This window comes from Enhydra lutris, unplaced genomic scaffold (assembly GCF_002288905.1).
Source record: "Enhydra lutris kenyoni isolate GAN:26980312 unplaced genomic scaffold, ASM228890v2 scaffoldscaffold55, whole genome shotgun sequence".
NCBI lineage: Eukaryota > Metazoa > Chordata > Mammalia > Carnivora > Mustelidae > Enhydra > Enhydra lutris.
The window spans coordinates 8,556,775-8,582,827 of record NW_019154139.1 but is presented as its reverse complement, the minus strand read 5'-3'; positions in this window follow the sequence as shown (position 1 = coordinate 8,582,827).

Sequence of the window (26,053 nt, the reverse complement as noted above, 5' to 3'; positions counted from 1 at the left end):
AGGACTACAAGAATGGGATGAGAAGAGATCTTTGCTCCCAAGCAGTGCACAGCCACGTGGGTGAGGCTGATTTGGGCACAGAGGAGTGCCATCTGATGTAATAAAAGCTGTGATAGACATTGCAAGGGATGGGACAGGAGGGAAGGAAAGTCATCAATACAACTGGAGGTCAAGAAAGCCTTTCCAGGGAAGGAAGCACTCCCAGTAAGTCATGGAAGAAAAAGGCACTTTAGGCAGCGGGAACAGCCTGTGCAGAGGCACAAAGGAGCACATTTACCACATGGAGAAGATGGCTAGCACAGTGGTATGCTTTATAAAACTGGTCTGGGGGTACAGGGCCAACAGCTGACTTAATAGGCTGTGACATGTCAGTCTCAGACTCTTAGGTTATATTGCGTTTCAGTACTAGAAATGATCTTAGAAATAATGATGTGATTCTGTATATTTGAATTCATAAAGGCATTATAATATGCCATTCAGTGTCAAATATACTCAACAAAACAAAACAAAATAGTAGCATTCAAAGAACGTGAGTCATAAACCAGAATGGTTCTTGTCACTGTACATGTAACTATTCTAATGATATCAGGTAGAACTAGAAAGTGGTGACTCATTAAGTTTATCTGTAGGATCCCAGAGTAAAGGAAGTGACCTCTTGCTTGACTGCCTGAGGTGAGTGCTGATCCGTCTCTCAAGGCCCAGATGCTGAACCAGTGAAAGGGATAAGATCAGAAAGGAGTACCCAAAAGAGCCTCCGGATATGTGTACATTTCTACATCTTGAAGGTTGTTACGTATCTATTACTCTCCCATTGGTTCACTGAACTAGCATTGGTTTAATTTGATTCTCAACCAAAATTGAAAAAGGAATGTTTGTCAACTGGAAATCTAGCATATATTCCTTCATTTTACTCCTCTTCGGTTCATCAGCTCTTGGCTCTCTTGTCACTTCATACCTCCTTTATCAGCCCTGTTACTCTTAAGTAGTGCCTCCTTTCGCTCAACCCACCCATCTCTTGCCATCTCTCTTTCCGTAATCACTAAGTTGTTTTTAGTTGCAGTTGTGGGATGCCTCTATGTTGTTGGCTGACCAGTGTTTCCCAGCTTTGCATGTTCAGATATTTTCCAGAATGAAAAAAAACGACGACGCTCTGGTAGTGCTGGTGACACGCAGAAGATGTTAATTGGTCCATTGCACTGCCGGTTGCTACAAATTCTGTGCGTTTATTTATGGACCTAGATTACAAGGGGTGAAGGAGACAGTGGATGGTAGGGAGAATGATAGCAGTGAGTTTAGTTTATTTCACTATGTTTGGAAAGAGGCACTTGGGTGATTCAGTTGGGTGAATGTTGGCCTCTTGATTTTGGCTCACGTCATGATCTGGGGGTTGAAGGATCCAGCCCTGTGTCAGGCTCTGTGCTCAGTGGTATGTCTGCTCGAGATTGTCTTTCCCTCTCCCTCTCCCCTTCACCCTCCTCTCCCTCTCTTGCTCTAAAATAATGAATAGATAAATCTTTTTTAGAAAGATGTTTGGAAAAGAAAGGAAAGAGACAATGAAAGCAGAACAAGATTGAGAAGACAAGTTAAGGTGAGATAGAAGACCTATTTAAAGGTGTGTAGCAAGGATCCAGGAATGAAAGAAATACTGAAACTGCTTGAGTGGAGAAGGTAGCAGGTAGTCCATAGGGCAAGGCCAACAGATTCCTTCAAAGGACATGGGTGGGTTAATAATCCTTAAAAGTTCCTTGTAGTTCCTTAACTAGAGAAAAGGGAGAAGTTGGGGTTCTTTCTTGGTACCTTGAACTCAAAACGAGTTTATACTGCTCTGGCACCCAGCAGAATGGTTTGCACAGAATTTTTTTAAGATTTTATTTATTTATTTGACAGAGACACAGCAAGAGAGTAGCAGGGGGAGTGGGAGAGGTAGAAGCAGGCTCCTCGCTGAGCAGGGAGCTGGCTGCGAGGCTCCATCCCAGAACCCTGGGTCCGTGACCTGAGCCGAAAGCAGATGCTTAACGACTGAGCCACCCAGGTGCCCCTAGGTGTAGACATTCTAAGAGATAAATTCACAGGATGGAAAGAAAATACTAATTGTAACTTTGTAACTTTGAACTTGTTCTAGTTACTGGATCACACTGTATAGTTTATGATAAATGAATGTGTTTAATAATCCTTTAGTGAATAGGACAGGTTACATTGTATTCTTTTCCTAAAACTGTCAATTTATGAAATGTATATATTTAAAATATACCGCAATTTTTATAATGCTGTTTTGGCATGTCTTTATTTTAAAAACAATATTGAGAGCCTCAAAAAGTGGAAGTAGATTAGGCTTCCTAATTTAGGCCCTATCAGTATATCTAGAGAAATGTTTCAAGCATCTGCTGGGTTCTGATATGGAAGGAAGGAGATACAAAGTAAAAAGATGAAAACTGAGGCCCTCCAAGGAGCCCAGGTACTTCCCTTCCTGTGAAAATCTGGTAGCTGATGTATCATGCTCCGTAGTATCCTCTTCATGAGGAAATCCTTTACCTCTGTGGATGTCTGTCTCTGGAACTTCTTTTTTTTTTTTTTTTTTAAGGATTTTATTTATTTATTTGACAGAGAGAGAGATCACAAATAGGCAGACAGGCAGGCAGAGAGAGAGGGGGAAGCAGGCTCCCTGCTGAGCAGAGAGCCCGATGTGGGGCTCCATCCCAGGACCCTGAGATCATGACCTGAGCTGAAGGCAGAGGCTTAACTCACTGAGCCACCCAGGCGCCCCTGTCTCTGGAACTTCTGAATATAGAATGTCTGCACTCAGATGGACCAACAGATTTTAAAATAAATCTCTTCCTGAGTACTCTTTTGTCAGCCTTTTCACTATAAAAGTTTTATAATTTTATACCAACGTATTTAAAATTTATGATGTTTTTATTTTACAGTTTGGCTCTGGCCCCTTAAAAGGACACACTACTGATTCCCACTTAAACCACACAGGTGGGTCTGTGGATTGGTATAAAGAGAGGAGGTCTTTTTATGCCCTCGCACGGACATTCCTGAAACACAGACCCAGACGGGAAAACATTACTTTTAAAACACCATGAGAATTAGTGAGAAGGCTCTTTGTAGAAAAAAAACAAAACAAAACAATAGAATGAAAGTGCAAAACACATCACATTTCAAGCCAGTAAGGGCTGGTTTGAAAACTTTTAAAAGGGGACCCTGTGCCCCACACACAGCTTGTGAGTAGGCCTCAGCACATTGTGACGCCGCCCTACGCTTCCTGAACCTGCCAGAGCCCCGGCTCAACACTGATGTTTTGTGTTTGCTTTGGAAGCGGATGCTCTCTAGACTTTTATTTACTGTACTTAAAAATGCGTATTTAATGTCATTTTCTCTTGTTTTCCTTTAACCTCCCAAAGACTTGGGAATTGTCATTAAGGATGCTTTTTTTTTTTTTAATATTTTATTAATCCATTTGACAGATCAGAAGTAGGCAGAGAGGCAGGTGGGGGGGGGGAAAGAGCAGGCTCCCTGCTGAGCAGAGATGCAGGGATGCAGAGCTCAATCCCAGGACCTGAGATCATGACCTAAGCTGAAGGCAGAGGCGTAACCCACTGAGCCACCCAGGCGCCTCATTAAGGGTGATTTTAAGGCAGGTCGCTCCGGAGAGGGGCCTCTGCTTCCCCTCCCTTAAAAGTTGTTGACCTTATTGGGTCCATCACTGGTAACCCACCCTCCCAATTCCTGAATCTCAGAATCCTAAAACATTGAATCTTGGAATATTACCATATTCTTTAGCTCCTTTCTCTGTGGCTTTGGACGTTGAGTCTCTCCTTTTTTGTTTCCATGCCACCATCCTGACTCTAAGTCATTCTCAGGCTATGGCCAGATTATTAAAATAGCTTCCTGTCAGTTGTTCTGTTCCTGGTTTCTCCCCAGAACACATTCTCTACATGTTATTTTCTTTTCTCAACCTGTGCAATCCAGGTTTTACTCTGTGAAATCCAAACACCCACGTCTGAGCTACCCGCTTTACTGCTTCCAGCCATCAACTGTCACTCCCTACGTTTGAATCTTTGCCTTCTCCCATACAGTCTTTTATCTAACTTCTGTATGATTTTCTCCATTTTTTCCTCATACTTTATGAAAGTCTATTCCTTTTGTAAAATATTCTCCCAGTTTCTGGCTTCCAAACCATATTGCTTCTTACTCTCAGCCTTCTCTAAACTTTTCTTCCTGGAAGCCTTTCTTTATGAAAGCCTTCTTTCACTTGGACACAGTTTGTTTTCATCAATATGACTGAGCAAATAAACTTTGCTAATTTCATTCATCACTTTTAGTGGCATTTTTGTTGGTTCTTTTTTTGTTGTTGTTGTTGATTTTTACGTACGCAACTATATCAGTTACAAAGAAAGTCAATTTTACTTTCTAACCTTAGAGTTCTAATTCTTGCCTTATTGTGCTGGCTAGGAGCTCAAGTACCGTACTGAATAGAAGTATGAATGGGCTTCTTTGCTTTTCCCCCAGATTTAGGGGGAAAGTATTGTACCATTAAGTGTAATGTTGCTGTGTTTTCCTTAGTTACTTAGTTATTACTCAGCTGAATACTGGAGGGGGTCCCCTCTCCCGGAGTTCTTTCTCTGTAGCTCTTTCGTCTCCAGTACTGCACACTGCCTTGGCTTTCCCAGAATCTCAGCTGCATCTCCTGAATTAAGGGAGGTCTCTGGGTTCCACTTGGGTTTCCCCCTCCCTGCTTGGTGGTGGCCTGGCATCTTTCCCTGGGCGGCAAGCTACGGCAATTGCAGGGCTCACCTTGTTTGTTTACCATCTCTTAGGGATCACTGTCCTTCCTTGCCCGATGTCCAGTGTTTTGAAAACTGTTGTTCATATATTTCATCCAGCTTTTTAGTTGCAAGGGTACATCTGACCACTGTTAGTCATTCTTTTCTGAAAGTAGAAGTGTCCTGCCTTTTTATAAAACATCTGAGGAATTATTTAGGAATTCTTCCAGAGTATGAGATCTTCTTTGGAATTTCCGCAGGGGGAGATCTTCATTCTTTTAGGGTGGATTTGATTTTGGGGAGTAACCAAGAACCATTTTTCAGGTCTGGTTAAATGATTTGTCTGGGCAGTACCATTTTGGGACCAAAATTAGTTCAAAGTAATGAGGCAGATTTCCTTGTGTGATTTGTAAACCAGTTTGGACGCAAATTAGGAATTGCACAATATTATCAGTGATGTCAACCTGATTGAGATAAAGACCTATTAAACTTCTTAGAACTATGTTTCTTGAAAAATAACTTCCTTTCAAATGTTTCTGTATATTGATTAGTATATATTTAATATCAGTTTATATTTACAACGTGGACTTAATTTCTTCTTAGTAAGCTTTCTTAAATTGTTTTTGTGTGATACTCTATCTCCCACTTGATTATAAACTCTCTGACCTCTGGATACTTATGAATATTGTCTCATTAGGCTGTACTCAACTGTGGAAGCTCCTTAAATCAGAATAGTTATTAGTTAACTATAGTTAACTAAGAGTTAAGTAATTTGTAAGGAAACTAAGATCACCTTGTCAAAATACATTGCATAGTATAAAGGATGTAAAATGGGGTTTTGATACTTGCATAGCATTATTAATATTTTCATAACTTAAATCTGAAGTTATTCCTATAAGATACAGAGTTCCAGTAGCATGAGCACATACCTCTCTATCTTTCTTAAGTGGTAGGAATTATGTGAATGACCTAGTTCAAAGAGGTGCCTTGAATCTGGATCTGTTACATAATTAACCAAGGACTACCCTTAAAACCTACTAGACTGGCATATATGCTACATTATGGGCAGCCTTCATCACTAAGTAGAATTCTTTTCCCACGGTCTTTGTTTTCTAGCACCTGAAGGTCCTGTTAGTCCTACCACCAACTCCCACTAGAAAATAAGGGGTTTTAAAAAATATTCTTAATGGATTAAGTTCTTAGATTTTGACTTTCAACATTAACTTTCTTTAATTTCCTATTTTTAGTTAACGGACTTTATAGCTTTATAGTTCTTTTTTTAGGAAATCTTGTAGTAGAGAGTCTGGTTATTCTTACTTGTTATCCTCTTGGCTTGCTCTTTATCCTTGATATTCTCAAATTTAAATTCTTGTATATGACATGGACTTTTTAATATCCTAATCTACCCTGAAGATTTTTTTTAAGTTTTTTTTTTTTTTTAATGTATTTGATGGAGAGACAGACACAAAGAGAGCACAAGCAGGGGGAGCAGCAGAGGGAGAGGGAGAAGCAGGCTCTCCACTGAGCAGGGAGGCTAAAGTGGGGCTCGATCCCAGGACCCTGAGATCATGACCTCAGCCGAAGGCAGAGAGTTAACCGCCTGAACCACCCAGGCACCCGTACCCTGGGGTTTTTAATTTTTAGTTTTAATTAATGTAGAATTCTGTGTATTAGCGATGTTCTCATATATACTATATCTGAGGGCTGTATGTATTTCATGAACAATAAAAACTCAATTTAGTAAATAATAGTGGTATAGATAGCCTCATCCTTCCTCTCTAGGATATAGCAACACCCAGTTTTGCTACTAATGTTGCTTTAGGGAGTGTTTTGAGTGATTTTTCGGTCTTCAGGTTTTTTTGTTTTTTTGTTTTTAGGTTTTTTGTTTTGTTTTTGAGTATAACTTTGTGAGAGCTTCCTTTAAACAGAAATAATTGGGGTTCTGTATCCCACACATTCATTAAAAGAGGTTTTCACTGCTTTCATGTCTACCAGTTGTGAAATGAGGTTCCTGTTTGGTTGCATTATTTCTAGCATTTGTTAGTTGTGCGAGAGTCAGGGAGGGAGGGAGGATTCGTGTATAGTTAAAATTTTTACCAATTTTGTTTTATGTAGATACAATGGTTTAAAATATAGTACTGTATTTATGTTTATTAAAATGTTGATTCTGTCCCTATTTTTCTTGTAAAATTTTCTAAATTACTCTGCACTGTAATTAATTATAGGTTTTTAGTAGTCTTATGTCTTAGTTCTTGCTTTAATCTGGCTTTACAGTTTTCTTTCCATAATAGAGACCTTTGAGTTTTGTAAGCTTTTTTATCATTTGTCACTTAGTCATATATTATAATAGAATTGATACATAACTGGGCAAAAATATATAATTTTCCTTACTTGTAAATGTTCTATTTCTTGACTGTTATTTTGTGTTCTACTGCTTGATAACTACTTGGATTATGTGACTTCATTTTGCTTTTGATTCTTTTAATGATTTAAATTGGTACTTGTTCACTTTTAAAATCTGTGCTCCTCTTTGACACTTAAAAAAATCTCATGCCATTTGTTTTGTTTTTTAAACATAGGAAGAAAAAGCATATTGACAGAGATCTGCTTTTCTAACTTTACTGTCTTTACTCCATTCTGATACCACCCTTCTGCCAGAGGTGATACCACCCTTCTGGTTTTAATGCTACCTTCAGAGAGAGGTTGATTTAAAGTAATGTTGATAAGTATAAAATGTTCTAACTGGGGCGCCTGGATGGCACTGTCGGTTGAGTGTCCAGTCCTTGGTTTCAGCTCAGGTCGTGAGATGGAGCCTGTGTTGAGCTTTGCGCTCAGTGGGAACCTGCCTGACATTTTCTCTCCCTCTCTCTGTGCACCTCCCACCTCTTTGCTTCTGTGCTCTCTCTCTTTCTCAAGTAAACAATTTTTTTAAATGTTCTAATAATGCAGTTATGGGTTTACAGATACGCAAAGTAAGATATTTTTAATAGTGGTAGTTTTTAGAAAAGAGAAATTAATTAGTTCAATTATAAGAATATTTTCAGGAAAAGCTGTATGTTTCAGTGGAGGCTGACAGGACCATTTTAATGAAAAGCCATTTTTAAGTTCGTAGTCCTTTATTGGAAACCGTGGGGGCCATCAGTATTTTAGAATTCAGAATTTTTTTTTTATTTTTAGAAAGCTAATAAGATGCTTTTACCTTATATTATGTAATGGCCCTGCAGAGTCAGGGGCAGCACTTCGTAGTCAAATATGTTAATATTTCGGCAGCCAAAGCTATGACTGTTCTTACTTTAGTGGGTAGACTATAAATAGTTTCATGTCAGTTCAGGTCAGATATTGCTGCCAATTAAGTTCAGATCAAGTTTTTCTTCTAGATGAATTATGGAATACTGGTGGTTTTCAGAAGTTTTTGGATTTCGGAATTGTGGCTAAGGGATTATGGACCAGTATTTACTTTCTTAGCTCTAATGTTTGGTTACTTTTGTTACCTTTTGAAAATGAAACCTGCTTTCCTTTTTTTTCTCCTACAGGATATGAGATTAAATCTGTTTTCTACGGGCCAGTTAATAGAAATTAGGACACCTCTTGACAAAGCTTGATCCCTTAGGCGGCTGTCACGGTCACGTGGCACTTCTCCACTTCCCTGTCTTTATGTTAAGAATCTCCTGGTTCCTTTCCCCCGTTCTCCTTTCAGAAGTGCTTTGTGGTAATAAATAGTAAGGAAAAAGGATTTAAAATGTGCTGTACTTCACGTAAAAGATATCCTATCTCATGTAATAGGGTTTCAGAAGGAGCAGCAAGCTTTCTCTGAACTGACCTTTCCTCCTATCCGCTAATGTGGTAGCTTTAAAAATAAATCTAGAAGAAATCCATGCTTATTCTAAAACAAAAATCCGGTGTTACAAAAGTATAAGTAAAAAGTACAAGCTTTCTCCCATCCTCTGGCATTCCTCACCCAGCCAGTTTTTGACCACTGTTTTATAGCTTTTTCTAGGGGTTTGGATCCTTTTTGGTTTTTTTGTTTTATTTTGTTTTTGTTCAGACATTCCAGAGGACAGTTTGGGAAATTCCAATTAGGCATTATAACCCCACTTGGACTGAGTTTGTGTTCATTATGTGTTAAGCTATGGAGATGGCCTTTTCTGTTCTAGCTGGCATGTATAAATTTTATTTCTAGAGCTGTCTGTTCAGGGTGCCTGTGTGGTCAGTTGGTTAAGCATTTGCCTTTGGCTGTGGTCATGATCTCAGGGTCCTGGGATCGAGCCCCACATCGGGCTCCCTGCTCAGTGGGGATTCTGCTTGCCCTCCTTCCTCTTCCCCTCCATCTGCTTATGCTCTTTTTCTCAAATAAATAAATAAATAAAATCTTTTAAAAAAAAATAGAGCTGTCTGTTCAAACTGCATCATTATGAAATGTTAATTAAACACGTTTTATTATTAATTGTTCCGAATTGAGAGTATCTGAGTATGACTTATATGTAGAAGTAGAAATAAGGACTTACTGATTTACTTAGCAAAAAATGACTTTTTTAAAGTTAAAAATCATACGTAATGTTTGACGGTACAGAGTTAATTTTAAGGAGCACTTTTAAGTGGGGTGTGAGCTGTTTTGCCAAGTCAGTGGTTCTCAAGGTAAGCATATGGGCAGTGGGATGCAGATGTGGTCCCACTGATTATTCCCAAGAATACTACTCAAATTGTTCATTAATGTATTAAGCACATTTTGGGTTTTTGTTGTTGTTGTTTTGTTTTGTTTTGTTTTGTTAGAGAGAGAGAGTGTGTGTGTGTGTGTGTGCTGCAGAAGGAGAGGGGGAGAAAGAATCTTTTTTTTTTTTTAAGATTTTATTTATCTGACAGACAGAGATGACAAGTAGGCAGAGAGGCAGGCAGAGAGAGAGGGGGAAGCAGACTCCCTGCCGAGCAGAGAGCCCGATGATGCGGGGCTGGATCCCAGGACCCTGGGGATCATGACCTGAGCTGAAATCAGAGGCTTTAACCCACTGAGCCACCCAGGCGCCCCAGGGAGAAAGAATCTTTTTTTTTTTTTTAAAGATTTTATTTATTTATTTGACAGAGAGAGATCACAAGTAGGCAGAGAGACAGGCAGAGAGAGAGGAGGAAGCAGACTCCCCGCCGAGCAGAGAGCCTGATGCGGGGCTCGATCCCAGAACCCTGGGATCATGACCTGAGCCGAAGGCAGAGGCTTTAACCCACTGAGCCACCCAGGCGCCCCGGGAGAAAGAATCTTAAGAAGACTCCATGCTGGGCCTCAGTCTCACAACCCAGAGATCATGACCTGAGCCACAATCAAGAGTCAGATGCTTCACTGACTGAGCCACGCAGGCACCCCAAATTGCTTATGGATTTAAAGCCAGGAAAAATATAAGAGCATAATGCCTCTAACATGAATGTCCTCCTGGGGAAAGTGTAAATTTGTGTTTTATATGGAATCCAGATTTTTTTTTAAAGATATTATTGAGTAATCTCTACACCCACCATGTGGCCCAAACTCACAACCCCAAGATCAAGAGTCACACGGTTCACCAACCAAGCAGCCAGGCACCCTGGTATCCAGATTTTTTATTCTTTAGTTCAACTAATGTTGATTTACTACTAATACTGTGTGAAGAACTGCCTTAGTAGAGGGAGAATGTTGGGGATATTTCCAGGAGACTGTCCAGAGATGGCTAGAAAAAAAAGCTGAGAACCACTTTTCTAAGTCATAATGAGGCTGTCAGATGTACCTTTTTAAATGAGGGTGTATCTGATAAGTATTGGCCGAAATGTATTCAGCTGAAGGACGTGCAGTCTCAAATTGCTTGGTCCTGATTTCTAACTAGAACTTCCCCCACCGTACCCCATCTCATCCCTGCCTCCCACACACACATAGGGGCTGGGATTTTTCCCAGTCCTTGTACCTGGCACCATTTATGTGGAACAGAGGAAATAAGTAGTCGTGAGTGTTCTGGGTGGCCTGTTTGCCTGCTTAGAGCTTTCAGATTTCTTGTTTTCGTAGAATGTGTATAGCCTGTTTCTCTTGTTGTTGTTTTTTAAAGACTTTATTTATTCATTTGAGAGAGAGAGAGCACAAGCAAGGGGAGAGGGAGAAGCAGACTCCCTGCTGAGCTGGGAGCCCAGTGACAACATGACGCTCTAACCCAGGACCTAAATATCATGACCTGAGCTGAGGGCAGATGCTTAACCATCTGAGCCATCCAGGCGCCCCTGTTTGCTGTTGTTGTTAAGTGAAGGTCAGGGACACTGTCTTTGTCATCTCCTCCTGCAACCTTGTTAGGATTCAGTGTGCTACATTGAACAGGAGCTTCTCTGACGTTGCTGGGAATTGTGGGAGCTAGAGATTTCCGAGGACTTTATGACAAAGCTTTGGCTGGTGGAATCTAAAAATCTAGGGCCTCTTTCCTTTTAGTGGTATTTTGGAGGTACTGGAAACACACACAAGGCTTTGACGTTACAAAGTTAATGAAGTTAAAAATGCTGGTTGATGAAAGGAAACTTGACTATAAAATGTAGTAGAAATAAAATTACTGTTAAGTGAGACCAATGTATGATAATAAGCAAAGGTTTGCTGTAAAGTCAGACAAAAGTAATCCCAAGTACTAAAAAGCCAATTAGCAAGTTGAAGAATAAAAAATATCAAATTTTAAAATAGAGCTGATTATTTTAGGCAGTTAGGTATAACTTAGAAGAGTAACATAAATTCTCCTATGGTAGGAAATGGTAAATAATTCAAGCTAATAATTTAAGAGTAAATAAAGGATTTAAGTATGGAGAAACTTTATCTTTAGAGTATTTGAAACCAGTATATTTGAAGATGATGAAATATTTGTTATTGTGAATTTCAAAAAAGATGTTAATATAGTAAAATATGCTTTGTAGATAATGCAGGTTCTACATTTTATGTGTATCATTAAGCTATTCAGATTTTCTATTTTGTCTTATATTAATTTTGATAATTTATATCTTTCAAGGAATTTTCCTATTTCATCATAGCTGTATATTGCCATAAAGCTGTCTATAACATTTTTTAATTGTATTAATGCCCATAGGATTTGGAGTGGAATGTCCTTTCCTTCATTTCTGATATTGGTAATTTATATTTTCTTTCTCTTATTCTTTAGCTATAAGTTTATCAATTTTATTGATCTTCTCAAAGAGCCAGCTTTGAGTTTCATAGATTTTCCCTATTGTCTCGCTGTTTGTTTTCTGTTGTTGATTTCCAGTCTAATCTTTTTTTTTTTTTAAAGATTTTATTTATTTATTTGACAGAGATTACAAGTAGGCAGAGAGGCAGGCAGAGAGAGAGGAGGGGCCCCGCTGAGCAGAGAGCCCCATGTGGGGCTCGATCCCAGGACCCTGGGATCATGACCTGAGCCAAAGGCAGAGGCTTTAACCCACTGAGCCACCCAGGCACCTCTCCAGTCTAATCTTTATTGTTTCGTATTATTTGCTTTGGATTTCATTGGTTCTTCTTTTTCTAGCTTCTCAGAGATGGAAACTTAGGTCATTGATTGCCAACCTTTCTTGTTTCCTTTTTTTTAAGATTTTATTTATTGAGAGAGTGAGGGAGAGAGCTAAAGAGAGAACACGAGCTGGGAAAGGGGCAGAGCGAAAGGGAGACGCAGACTTCCCACTGAGCAGGGAGCCAGACCTGGGGCTGGATTCCAGGACCCTGGGACTGAGGGCAACTGCTGACCGACTGAGCCACACAGGTGCCCCCCACTTTTTAAAAAAGTATGTATGTATGTTTGTATGTGTTTTAGAGAGCACGCACACACACACAAGCAGGAGGGGCAGAGGAGGAGGGAGAATCGAAGCAGACTCTGTGCTGAGTGCAGAACCCAATGTCGAGCTGGATCCCAGGACCCCAAGATCACAGTCTGAGCCAAAACCAAGAGCTGGCTGCTTAACTGACTATGCCACCTGGGGACCCCAGATCTTTTTTGTTTTCATAATAGAAACATTTAATATATAAATTTCCCTCTATGTCTCACTCATTTTAATATATCATTTTCAAAATATTTTCTAATTTGGTTTGTGGTATCTTCTTTGAACCACGTGTTACATATAAATTTATTTCTTAATTAATGTCTAAATATTCCTGGATTTTCCAAATTTTTTTGTCACTGATTTCTGCTTAAAAATTCTTTTGTGCTCATAGGATACCTATTATGTGGTTTCAGTATTTTGAGATCTATTGAGACTTGTTATGATTGTAGTGTGTATATCTGAAAGGAATGTGTGTTCTATTGTCCTTGGGTATAGTGTGCTATTAATGTCAATTAAGTAAAGTTGGTTGATAGTGTCATTCAAGTCTTATATATCTTTACTGATTTTGTTTCTATTTATTAATTTTAGAGAGGAGTGTTGACATTTCCAACTCTAATTGTGGATTCGTCTCTTTCCCCTTTCAGTCTAATTCATTTTTACTCCATGTATTTTGAACATCTGTAATTAGATATGTACACATTTAAGACTGTTATGTCTTCTTGGTGAATTGAGTCCTTTACATTTATAAAATGCCTCCTTTTCTCTGTGGTAATATTCCTTGTCTTGAAGTTTACATTAAGTGAGTCTGTTTCCATTTAACATGGTCATTCCAGCTTTCTTATGGTTAGTGTTTGCATGGTATATCCTTTTCCATCCTTTAATTTTTTTTTTAAGATTTTATTTATTATTTATTTGATGGAGAGAGAACACACAAGCAGCAGGTAGAGGGTGTGGGAGGGGCAGAGGAAGAGGGGCAAGCAGACTCCCCACTGAGCAGGGGAGCCGTATGTGGGGCTCAGTCCCAGGACCCTGGGCCTAAGGCAGATGCTTAACCAACTGAGCCACCCAGGCGCCCCCATCCTTTAATTTTTAACCTATGTATGTCTTTTTTTTTTTTTTTTTTTTAAGTACCCACCATGGAGTCCAATGTAGGCCTTGAGCTCATGACTCATGACTCTGAGATGGAGAGTCAGACACTTAACTGACTGAGCCACCCAGTTGCCCCTGTCTTTTTTTCTTAAGTGAGTTTCTTTTAGATAGCAGATAGGTCATATGTTATTGTTTTAATCCCGTCTTACCATCTTTGCTTCTTATTTGAAGTATTTAGACCATTTACATTTATTTGTAATATGATTGGGTTTAAGTCTGCCGTTTTGCTATTTGTTTTCTATTTAGCCCATCTCTTTTTGTTTATTCTTTCTTTTTATCCTAGCTTATTTTTTATTACTTTTTTATTATTCTGTTTCTTCTTCTGATCTATTAGCTGTTTTAAATCTTTTCTTCATTTTTATAATAGCCGCTCTAGAGTTTGAAATATGCATCTTTGGGATGCCTGGATGGCTCAGTCAGTTAAGCATCTGCCTTTAGCTCAGGTCATGATCCCAGGGTCCTGGGATCGAGTCCTGCATCAGGCTCCTTGCCCAGGCAGGAGCCCGCTTTTCTCTCTGCCTGCCGCTCGCCCTGCTTGTACTCTCTCTCTCAACAAATAAATAAAATCTTTTAAAAAAAAAAAGTTAAAAAAATAAATTAAGTATGCATCTTTAATTAATACTATCACCTTAAAATAATATGCTGCTTTATTTACAGTGTAAAAACTTTATGGAGTATACTTTCATTTTCCTCAATCTTTGGGCTTTTGTTGTCATACCTTTTACTTTTGCATATATAATAAACCCCACAGTTCATGTTATTGTTTTTGCTTTTAATGAAAAAAAGTTTTTTCTGTTTCCCCACATACTTGCCACCTCTGCTGCCCTTATTAATTCCTTCGTTTAGATCTAAGTTCCTATATGTATCATTTTTTCATTTTTTTAAAGATTTTATTTATATATTTGGGAGAGAGAGAGTGCGCTCACATGTGTGAGCATGAGTGAGTGGGGTGGGGAGGCAGAGGGAGTGGGAGAAACAGAGTCCCCGTTGAGTAGGAAGTCTGATGCAGGGCTCGATCCCAGGACCCTGGGATCATGACCTAAGCCAAAGGCAGACGATTAACCAACTGAGCCACCAAGGCACCCCTGTATCATTTCTTTCTTTAGCATGAAAACCTCAACATTTCTTGTAAAAAAGATCTGCTGGCAATGAATTCTCTCATATTTTGTTTGCTGAAAAAATCTGAGTTTCTCTTTCATTTTTAAAAGGTATTTTTGCTGGCTGTCAAATTTTAGATGGACAGTTTCTATTTTTCTGCATTTTAAGGTGCTTTTCTGTCATCATCTATCTTGTATTATTTCTAATGGGGAGTCAGATGTTCGTCTTAACACTGTTCCCCTTTGTCTAGTTAGCCTTTTTTCTCTGGGTGTTTTATATGATTTTCTCTCACTGGTTTTCAGCTATTTGATGACAGTGTGCCTTGGGTGGTTTTCTTGGAGTTCTTGGATCTGTGGGCTTAGGCATTTCAACAAATTTGGGAAAGTTTTAGCCATTATTTCTTAAGTATCCTCCCCCCACCACACACACAGACAATATACATTTTTGGGGTCTGAAATTACACATAACTTAGATTATTTGATATTATCTTATAGGTCACTGAGACTTTGCCTTTTTTTTCCTTTCTTTTCTTTTCCTTTTTTTTTTTTTTTTTTAGGTAATAAGTTAATTGGTCTTCTTTCCTGTAGTGTCTTTTGAGCTGTTAGGTTTATTAGCCAGTGAAGTTTGTGTTTTTCTTCTCTAGAACTTGTGTTTGATTATTTTTTATATCTTTCATTTTTTTTTTCTCATTTTGTTGCTTTGCTTTAAGTTTTAAACATATTATAGGGGTGTCTGGGTAGCTCAGTGGGTTAAGCCTCTGCCTTCGGCTCAGGTCATGATCTCAGGGTCCTGGGATCGAGCCCCACATTGGGCTCAACAGGGAGCCTGCTTCCCCCTCTCTCTGCCTGCTGCTCTGCCTACTTGTGATCTCTCTCTGTCAAATAAATAGATAAAATCTTGAAAAAAAACCACATTTATAGTGTTTTAAAATAATTACCTGCTGATTCTATAATTTTCACCATTTTTTAAAAGATTTTATTTCATTTTTTTAAATTTTATTTATTTATTTGAGAGAGAGAGAGAGAGAGAGAGGAGTAAACTCCCCACCAAGCAGAGAGCCCAACGTGGAGCTTGATCCCAGGACCCAAGATCATGACCCAAGCTGAAGCCAAGCACATAACTGACTGAGCCACTCAGGTGGCTCAGTCAGTTTTCACCATTTTTGAATCTGTTTGTGTTGACTAATATTTTTTTTTAAATGTGGGTTAAATTTTCCTGCCTCTTTGCATGTATAGTAATTTTTTATTGAATGCTATATATTGTCTTACTGTCTTTCTTTAAAGGGGGTCGAGTTTTGTTTTTGCAAGCAATTGAGTCTTTTGTGGGTTAGATTGATTTTTTTTCTAGGCTAGTTTTTAAGCTCTTAGGGTGGATCTAGAATTGCCTTTATTTTAAGTGTCTCCATTTAGCCCTCTAGTAAGACCTGACATCTAGGGTCTCTGCTGAATGTCTGGAGTATTCCTTGGAGTCTCCACTCTGCCTGGTAGAAGCTCAGATGTCTCCCATCTGGTTATCAGCTCTGGGACTGTTCAGTGTCAAGCCCCCTAGTTGTTTCCCCTGCCCCCAAACAGGTTGGCTTTGCCAATCTAGAATTTGCAGAATTCTATGCAACAGGTTGGTATAGTGAAACCCTCGAGAGATCCCTATGCAGAATTTTGGAGCTGTTTCTATATGTACTCTGCCCTGGCAGATTCCAGCCTTCCTAGGCTCTGTAAACCCTGAATTCTGTCACCTCAACCTGTTTAGCTCACTGGGCTCTGCTTATGGTCTTTTTCCTGGTGCCACAGTGTAGACAGTACCTCCAAGCAGAGATCCAGAGCCTTCATAGGGCTCATCTTGGGTTCCCTTCTCTCAGGCACCACAGTGCTAACTGTTGTTCAATGCCTAAAACAGTTGTTTCATGTATTTTGCACAATCTTCTTGTCTTTTTTTTTTAAGATTTTATTTATGTGTGTGTGTGTGTGTGTGTGTGTGTGTGTGTGTGTGTGTGTGTGTAAGAAAGAGAGCAAGAGAGAGCGAGAGCCCAATGTGAGACTTGATCCCAGGACCCTGGGATTATGACCTGAGCCGAAGGCAGACATTTAATCAGCTGAGCCACCCAGGTGTCCCTATTTTGCACAATTTTTTAGTTGTTTATAATGGAAGGGCAAGTCTGGCGCTAATTGCTTAATCATGGCCTGAGCAGAAGTTGAATGTTTTTATCTTCAATTTATAGGTAAGAAACCCAAGGCTACATGTGTTTGAGGACATCTCCTCCACATCTCCTCCTGTATGCCTTTCACCAGAGGACAGTCTTTATGTTTGTCTCTTTAAAGCCGTATAACTCAAGACCAGCCACATTGAGCCCTGTCTGCTCTATACCTGGTTTTAGCTAACTTTTTTTGCAAAGGTCCAGATAGCATTTTAGGCTTTGGGTCACATAAGGTCTATGTCACAAATTATTCTTTGTTTTCTTTTACAACCTTTTAAGTATGTGAAAGCCGCCCTTGGCTAGTGGCCACACAAAACCAGGCTATGGCCAGATTTGGCCTTTGGATCATAGTTTACCACTCCTGTTCTAGACAGTGCCTTAGTATCTTTCCTAGGCTCCCACTTGTTCAAAACTCCTATATTCTCTACCTTATTCTATAGGGTCTTGCTAACAAGATTTATTCAATTTTGGTTTGAGATAAGCATATCTATCATTGTGTCAGTTTTCCATGAAGAAACTTTGGCATGGAGAGGTTAAGTCCTGGACACACAGTTAGTAAGTGGCAGAATGGAGACTTATTTAGACTTATACCTGTCTGATTTTAAAGACATTCCCACCTCACCATCCCAAAACATTTGAAGCTATAGGCTGTACTGACTCTGGGATTGACAGAATAGCTAATATGGTTAAAAAAAAAATCATACTAAGATTTTAGTGGTTAATAATGGTATAATTTTTCTCATTTATTAGAATTACAGAATCATAGGCCTTCAAGATTGGAAGAAAAACTAACTATATCAAGTCCACAGTCTTTCTGAGGTTGGAATCCCTCCAAGAGCGTCTTTGTCAGCCATGTTGCTTCAGTTAAATATCTCGACTTCCTCTGTGGGCAGCCATTAGTTTCAGTCAAGCCTGTTCTCCACATTAAAGTTCTTCAGATGCTCTCCCTTTCAGTGTTAACCAGATTTTTTCAATGATTTCTCATAGAACCTGGCTTCTACTCACCTCATGGCCTAGTCTCTCTTCTCTTGATCTTAGTTTATCCATAGCTTCTTAACACACCACTCACAATAATGGAAAGGAATGGACTACTTATACACATACCAACATGGTTGACTCTCAAAACCAGGCTGGGTTGAAAGAAGCCAAAGCCAAGAAGGTACAGCCTGTATGATTCCATTTATATGAAACCCTAAAAAATTCAAGTCTGTAGTGACAGAAGGCAAATCAGTGGTTGCTTTGGGGCTAGATGTGGAGTGAAGGGGATTAACTGGAATGAAGCTCAAGGAAATTTGAGGGATGATTGGAAGTGTTCTGTATCTTGATGGTGGTAGTGGTTATATGGGTTATAGATTCATCAAGTTTTATCAGACTCTATACTTCAGTGCGTACATTTCATTGTGGACATATCTCAATAAAATTGATTTAATGATAGAGTTCTAGAAATGAACGTGGTGTTCTAGCCCTCATTTTACCAGTATAGAATATAATAGAACCATTACTTCTCTCTATCTGAATACTTTGCATTCCCTGTTGATGATTGACCTGACTTGGGGGTGCCTGGGTGGCTCAGTCGATTAAGCATCTGCCTTCAGCTCCGGTCATGGTCCTGGGATCCGGGGATAGAGCCCGGCATTGGGCTCCTGGCTCAGCGGGGAGCCTACTTCTCCATCTGCCTGCTCTCCCCCAGCTTGTACACACTCTCTCTTTCTCTCTCTGACAAGTAAATACATAAAATCCTTTAAAAATAATAATAATTTACCTGTCTTAAGGAACTCCTCCATGTTGTCGATACACATTAATATCATACTTTACTAAAACCTCTCTCTATGTGTCGTTAATCAACCTTGATATAATTCCTTCTGCTTTTACAGTTGATTCTTTAAATGTATTCTCTGTGCTCCCAGAGCACTTTGTTCATACACAGCACTGTGATAATAGCATTTATCTTGTTGTGGTTTTTCTATTCAAGTGTCTGCCTCTCTGATTAGACAGTGAACTTCCCCTGCAGAGCCTTAGTCCCGTTTGTATCCCTGGATCCCAGCATAATAATTGGGTGTAACTGGCACTCAGTAAATGTTTGGTTGAATACTAATGAATGAGGGAATACATTTAGTCTTCAGAAGCCATCTCAGACATGTGTCCTCCAACAAGTGTTTCTGATTTTCTGCTCCTCAAAGCTAGGTTAGTTGTTTCTGCCGGCTGCATCACTAATACTCTGTGCTTATCCATCACATTATATGTTATGGTGTTTTCATATTCAAGATATTCACTGCACTGTTATTTATAGTAGTATAAGATAGGAAACAGCTTACCTATCCAATAACAGAGAAATGGTTAAATTATGATTCATTGTAACAGTGGAATCTAAGCTATCATTAAAATCATATTTTAAAATAATTTTTAAAGACATGGAAAATGTTTTAAAAACAATAATAAAAGAGAGCACCTGGGTGGCTCAGTGGGTTAAAGCCTCTGCCTTTGGCTCAGGTCATGATCCCCGGGTCCTCAAATCGAGCCCCGCATCGGGCTCTCTGCTCATGGGGGAGCCTGTTTCCCCCCCTCTCTCCCTGCCTACCTCTCTGCCTACTTGTGATCTCTCTTCTGTCAGAGAAATCAATAAGATCTTTAAAAAAAAACAATAATAAGAGGAAAAAGTGCACAAAAGACTATATTTAGATTCCTGGTTTTAAGAAAAGTAAAATGTGTATATACATATATACATGGGAAAAAGACCAGTCAATCATAGATGTTAGGAGTACTTATTTTTTTCATAGAGTTTATCAGAGATTTCTTTTTCTTCCTTCTATTTTTTTTTTTCACTTGCAGGAAACATGTTACTGTGAGCAGGAAAAAATAGTTATTAAAAATAGAATTAGTGGGGCGCCTGGATGGCTCAGTGGGTTAAAGCCTCTGCCTTTGGCTCAGGTCAAGATCCCAGGGTCCTGGGATCGAGTCCCACATCGGGCTCTCTGCTCAGCAGGGAGCCTGCTTCCCTTCCTCTCTCTCTGCCTGCCTCTCTGCCTACTTGTGATCTCTGTCAAATAAATAAATAAAATCTTTAAAAAAACAAAAAAACAAAACAAACAAAAAATCTTTAAAAAAAATAAAAATAGAATTAGAGGAGAGATGTGACAACTAAGTGTAATGAGTGGTTGTGAAACAGAAAATGGACAACACTTCCAAAAAGTGATAAAGTCAGAGTAGAGCCTGTAGTTAATGTATTATAGTGATATTAATTTCCTAGTTTCACTGACTGTATCATGGTTATGGAAGGTGTTAATATTAGGGAAAGCTGGGGGATGATATGAGAACTCTCTGTGCTGTCTTTGTAACTCTTCTTTAAGTCTGAAATTATACCATAATAAAAAATATGATTGAGTGTTAATAGGATTCTAAACTCCTTAAGGATAGAGACTGGGTTTTATTCATTATGGCACACCTTGCCTGTATTGGGCATATAGTAGATGCTTATAAAATATACATGAAGTGAGGTGAAATTATATATTTTCTCAGTTTCTGCCATCCCAATTATTTTGACTCAGGCTTCAGCCTTCTAAGGCAATAGTGAATTTCTAATGTGTCAGCATCCATTCATATGCTGAATTTTTTTTTAAGATTTATTTATTTGGTGGGCACCTGTGTGGCTCAGTGGGTTGAGCCTCTGCCTTCAGCTCAGGTCATGATCTCAGGGTCCTGGGATTAAGCCCCGCATCGGGCTCTCTGCTCAATGGGGAGCCTGCTTCCCCCTCTCTCTCTCTGCCTGCTGCTCTGCCTACTTACGATCTCTCTCTGTCAAATAAATAAATAAAATCTTAAAAAAAAAGATTTATTTATTTGAGAGAGAGAAGGAAAGAGAGCAGGAGGAGGGGCAGAGTGAAGCAGAGAGGCAGACTCCCCGCCGAGCACAGAGTCCTCACACGGGGTTCGATCTCATGACTCTGAGATCATGTCCTGAGCTGAAACCAAAAGTGGATGCCTAATCCATTGAGCCACCCCAGCGCCCCTTTAATCTGAATTTTTGTTGAGCATTGTGTGCTCAGCCCCACAAGCAGACAGTCCGCTGGCACTTGTGAGGTCATGAGGAGCTAAGACATTCACAGACATTTATAACAAAGGATGACTGTGGTAAGTGCTCCACAAAATATTACGGAGGTGGAGAGTCTATAGTGAGCATATCCACTTAGGAGATTAAAGGTTGTTTACCAAAGGAATGCTTATTGAAAGAAGTGAAATTTTGAATTTATGGTGGTAAAACTTTACCACCATGTTTCAAGAAGAAAGGTAAATATATTTAAAAAGTGGACTTTGGGGAGCCTTCTGGCTCAGTTGGAGGAGTGTGCGACTCTTGATCTTCGGGCTCGTGAGTTGAGCCCCACGTTGGACGTAGAGATTACTTAAATAAACAAGTAAATAAAATTTAAAATAAAATGTGGCCTTTAAATTGAGATATTTGGAAAGAGGAGACCCTTTCATTGACTTGAGTCATGCAGAGAAAACCAGCCCTTTGCTTTCTGTTTGTTCCTGAAGGCAAGGACAAGGTGAGGGAAGAGGTGGAAAGGAGGAGAGGAGGGAAGTAAAAGGAGTAGGACAGCCTTTCCCCGAGACTCCCTTACATCCTGGTGTGTATTTTAGAAGCCTACAGAATATGGACTATAGGCGTCTAGATACACATCTGTATTGTGTAGTTCCAGTGGTTATTATAACTAAGAGTTGGTGGGATTTTTTGTAGTGTTCATACATATTTATAGATGTGCGAAACACTTACTGTATATGGTATATTCCTTCAGTCATCCCACAAGTATTTATTGAGTGGTTTATAGAGGAAGATGATCTCATTCGATTCCCACTGCAGTCTCCCTGTGGGAGAGGAGTCTAGGATTATCATCGTTTTCAGTCCACAAGTGATCAGGTTGCATTTCAGAGAAGTTAAATACCCAAGTCAGTAGTTTAGCACCCACAGCTAGCCACTGTGTGGTAATTTCTGGAGCCCCTGTCTTCCACCTGCAAATTAAGGGCTCTTCCCATTCTGCCTAGTAGTTGCTCAGATGTTGTGCTGAGCTTATACGTCTTTGAGTGCAAAGTGAAATATTAAACAGTTTCAGTTCTAGGCCTTATGGAACCCAATCAAGAGGTTAGACCAAGGAAATTACTTTCCAACAATTAATTGCTATTGAAAATCAATGTGTATTTTTTTTTTTTTTTAGTGAAAACTTTTATTAAAAAAAGTTCATTCTTTTTAAGCCTTTCCCTTAGCCTAGAACTCTGATATGCTTCTGGGAGGTTTTACAAAGCTCCCCCACATTTTTCTGACTAGCAGTAAGGTGTAGAGGGTGCCTGGGTGGGGCATTTGGTTAAGTGCCCAACTCTTGGTTTTGGCTTTGGTTGAGGACTCTGGGTCATGGGATCAAGCTCCACATCAATGTGGAGTCTACTTGGGATTCTCCCTCTTCCTGCCCCTCCTGCTTGTGCGCTCTCTCTCTCTCTCTAAAATAAGTAACTCTTTAAAAAAAGGGCAGGGGGAGACTTTCCCAACAAAGTGAACTTGGTAACTGTAATTTTGGTAAGTCACCTTAGTCTGCCATTAGAACAAAATTCCTTTAAAAACAAAAGAACAGGGGCACCTGGGTGGCTCAGTGGGTTAAAGCCTCTGCCTTCGGCTCAGGTCTTGATCCCAGGGTCCTGGGATTAAGCCCCGCATAAGGCTCTCTGCTCAGTGGGGAGCCTGCTTCCTCCTCTCTCTCTGCCTGCCTCTCTGCCTACTTGTGATCTGTCAAATAAATAAATAAATAAAATCATTTAAAAAAAAAACAACAACAAAGGAACAAAATTCCTTTGAGGCCTCCTGTGTTTTGTTTTTAAGATTTTATTTATTTATTTATTTGAAAGAAAGAGCATTAGAGAGAGAGATCATGAGAGGGGAGGGGTGGGGGGGAGAAGTAAGAAGGAGAAGCAGACTCCCCACTGAGCAGGGAGCCTGATGTGGGACTCGATCCCAGGACTCCAGGATCATGACCTGAGCTGAAGGCAGTTGCTTAACCAACTGAGACACCCAGGCACCCTGAAGTCTCCTGTTTCAACTGAAAAATTTTTATAGAATTTATATTTTAGTTCATAAAATACTATTTTATTATAAAAAGATATTTATGGTTCTGTTATTTACATTTAATCCCAAATCTAAATGAATTTTATTTCCTTACATGATATGAAAGAAGGGATCCAATTTGATTTATTTTTTTTCCAACTGGATAACCAGTTATCCCTGCGGCATTTATTAAATCATATGTCCTTTCTTCACTGATCTGACATGCCATCTTTTTTCTACACCAGATCCCCATGTTCATATGCATAGGTCTGTTTCTGGGTTATATATTCCTGTATGAGGACCATGCTGTTTAAATAACTGTGGCTTTGAAGCATTTTTGTTTTCTAATCTTATAATCAGCAAAGATGTTGAAGGTCACATCTGTGACTAGTTGCCAGCCTCATCTCTTGCCACTGACCCTAATCCCCTCTCTCCACATCTGCCCATATCCAGTTCTCACGGTTCCTCAAGTGTTCCTTGCCTCATCAAATGGCCCTGCCTTGTGCAAGTCCCTCTCTCTGCCTGCCCTCTTCTCCTGATGCATCCAGTGTCGGTTCCTTTTCTGTGAAGCCTTCCCAGATTCCCCCAGGGCTGCAAGAAACCTTCTCCGTTATGCTTTTGTAGTGCTTTATGCATAACTTCCTTGTGGTATTTCATCTTTTGTTTCACATCCACAGCTCCTAGCACAATGGTACTCATTACACTCACTTGTAAAAAATAAAACAAAGGAATCCTTGGAAGCATCCTAGGTACACAGGGCGCCTTTAAGCACCTGCATACTCTTGTGCTTACTGTTTCCTCGGACTGCATGGCCTAGCAATTTCCTGCTTGAACTTCCAGATTCTGTTTCATGTTAACCTCTGAAGGAGGCTTGTGGTCCATTCTCCTCCTCGCAGTTCTCTGCTTCCGCCCATGACACCTTGCGCACGCCTCTGCTGGGACGGTTTTCCTAGGGCTGGGGAGGATAGTGCACAGCTGGAAGCGCAGTGCTCATTAGTGGCTTGGCTTTGCAACTGAATAGCCCGAGTTCTAAACCTTACTTTACTACTTTCCCAGCCCTTGTGTCCTGCTACTAGTAATTTAACCTTTATAATCCTGTTTCCTTGGGTGCAAGACGGGATCATCATAATCTCTTCCTCGTGAGGTTGTCATAGGACTAAATGAGACAATGAGTCTGAAATGCTTCTCCTTGTATCCAGAACATGGGTGGCCCTGAATAAATGCTCCTTGTTACTACATCTGTCTCTGCTAGACTTTGTATAAGACTTTCACTTATTTATGCTTGAAACCCAACACCTTGCCCAGGCCTGGCAGTGAGTAGACTGATGAATAAATTACCAGCTGTCCTCAAAACTCTCCCCTCCTTGTTTTGCTTTTCTTGATGGTGCCATCAGTGTCTTTTAGTGTCATCTTCAACTTTCCCCCTCATTCAAAACAAAAAAGTGTGTTTGGTGTTTATCATGAGCTAGGCACTCTGCAAGGCTCTAGATGAAAAAGAGAAAAAGATATGATCTCTATCCATTGGAGCTTATAGTATAGCAAGGGAAGTAGTTAAAAAATAAAATAAAAATACTAGAATCTGTGGGCTCATTACTGTTTGCTCTACTTTTGTTTATGTTTATACATTTTCAAAATACGTTTTTAATTAAATGAATAAGTAATTATGAAATGTTATGTTCTGTGAAGAAAATGAATAAAGGCTGCGTTTAGGAAGGACCATCCTAGATGGTCTGGCAAGTTTGTAGTTAAGCTGAGACTAGACATGGAGAAGGAACCAGCCAGAGTGGAGGAACACATGTTCCCAAGGGAGGGAGTAGCACAGCGCATGCCACAGGAGAACAATTCTTAGCATAGTCAAGACACTGAAAGGTCAGTGTGGCTGTCTTCTAGAGAGGAAGATTGGAGACAGTTGTTGGAGGGCAGATAAGCAGAGAACGTTATCACTTAATGATCTTGAAGACCAGAGAAGGTGTCCAGATTTTATTCCTCTTACAGTGCAGTGCTGCTGAAGACTTAAAAGCAGGGAAAAGGCTGTTGTCATTTTCTGTTTTTTAAAGGTGCATATCAGAAGGATCAGAGGGAGAAAAAGATGGGACCAGAGAGGCTAGCTGGAAACTATTGCAGTAGTTTAGGCAAGAGATAATAATAGCGAGAGAATTGAAGAAAAACGAACACAGTTGAGATATATTTTCGAGACAGACTCAGGAGCTTGCTGGTAGATTAGAAGTGAGAGGAGGGGGAGAGAAGAATCCAGATTAATGGCTTGAGAGCTGTATCTTGTGTTTTTTCTGAGCTTTACTACAGCAAGAATGTTTTGAAAGGAAAGTTAAGAGTTAAAATTTGATTATATTTAGTTTGAGATGCTTTGAGGTATACAAGTGGAAATGTCCATTAAGTCTTGAACACAGGAGTACCAGAGTTCCAAGGACAGTTCCAGGCTACAGATTAAAAAGTTGGATGTTTTCACTTTAAGGATAATAATTAAAACCATGGAAATGGATGATGTCATTTAAGGAGAGAGTATAGGAAAGGAGGCTTGATTGGTAATAAGTTCTGAATTACTTAACATTTAGAGACCAGGTCAGAAGAGGATGAAGATGAGAGGTAAGTGAAAAACATAGAAAGGAAACCAGCAAAGGGAGAGATCATAGAAGCCCTGTATCCGCAGTCTGTGCCTAAAATGGTACCTGACCAGGGCTAGAGTTCAGTAATCACTGGTTGAATGAAATCAAAAGATTATTCCAAAGAAGGAGGAAACGATGCTGGGAGGCCCAGTAGGAGGAGGGCATAAACTAGTTATTGGATGGCAGAATGTATGTTGCGGTGATGGAGGCAGAAGTCATATTGGGATGAATTGAACAGAGCATGCATGGGAGGTAAGAAAGTGCAGATAGCATTTTTTTTTTTAAACCACTTTAACAACATTGGCTGTGAAGAGAGTAGAGAAATGGAGTAATACCCAAAGGGGGGATA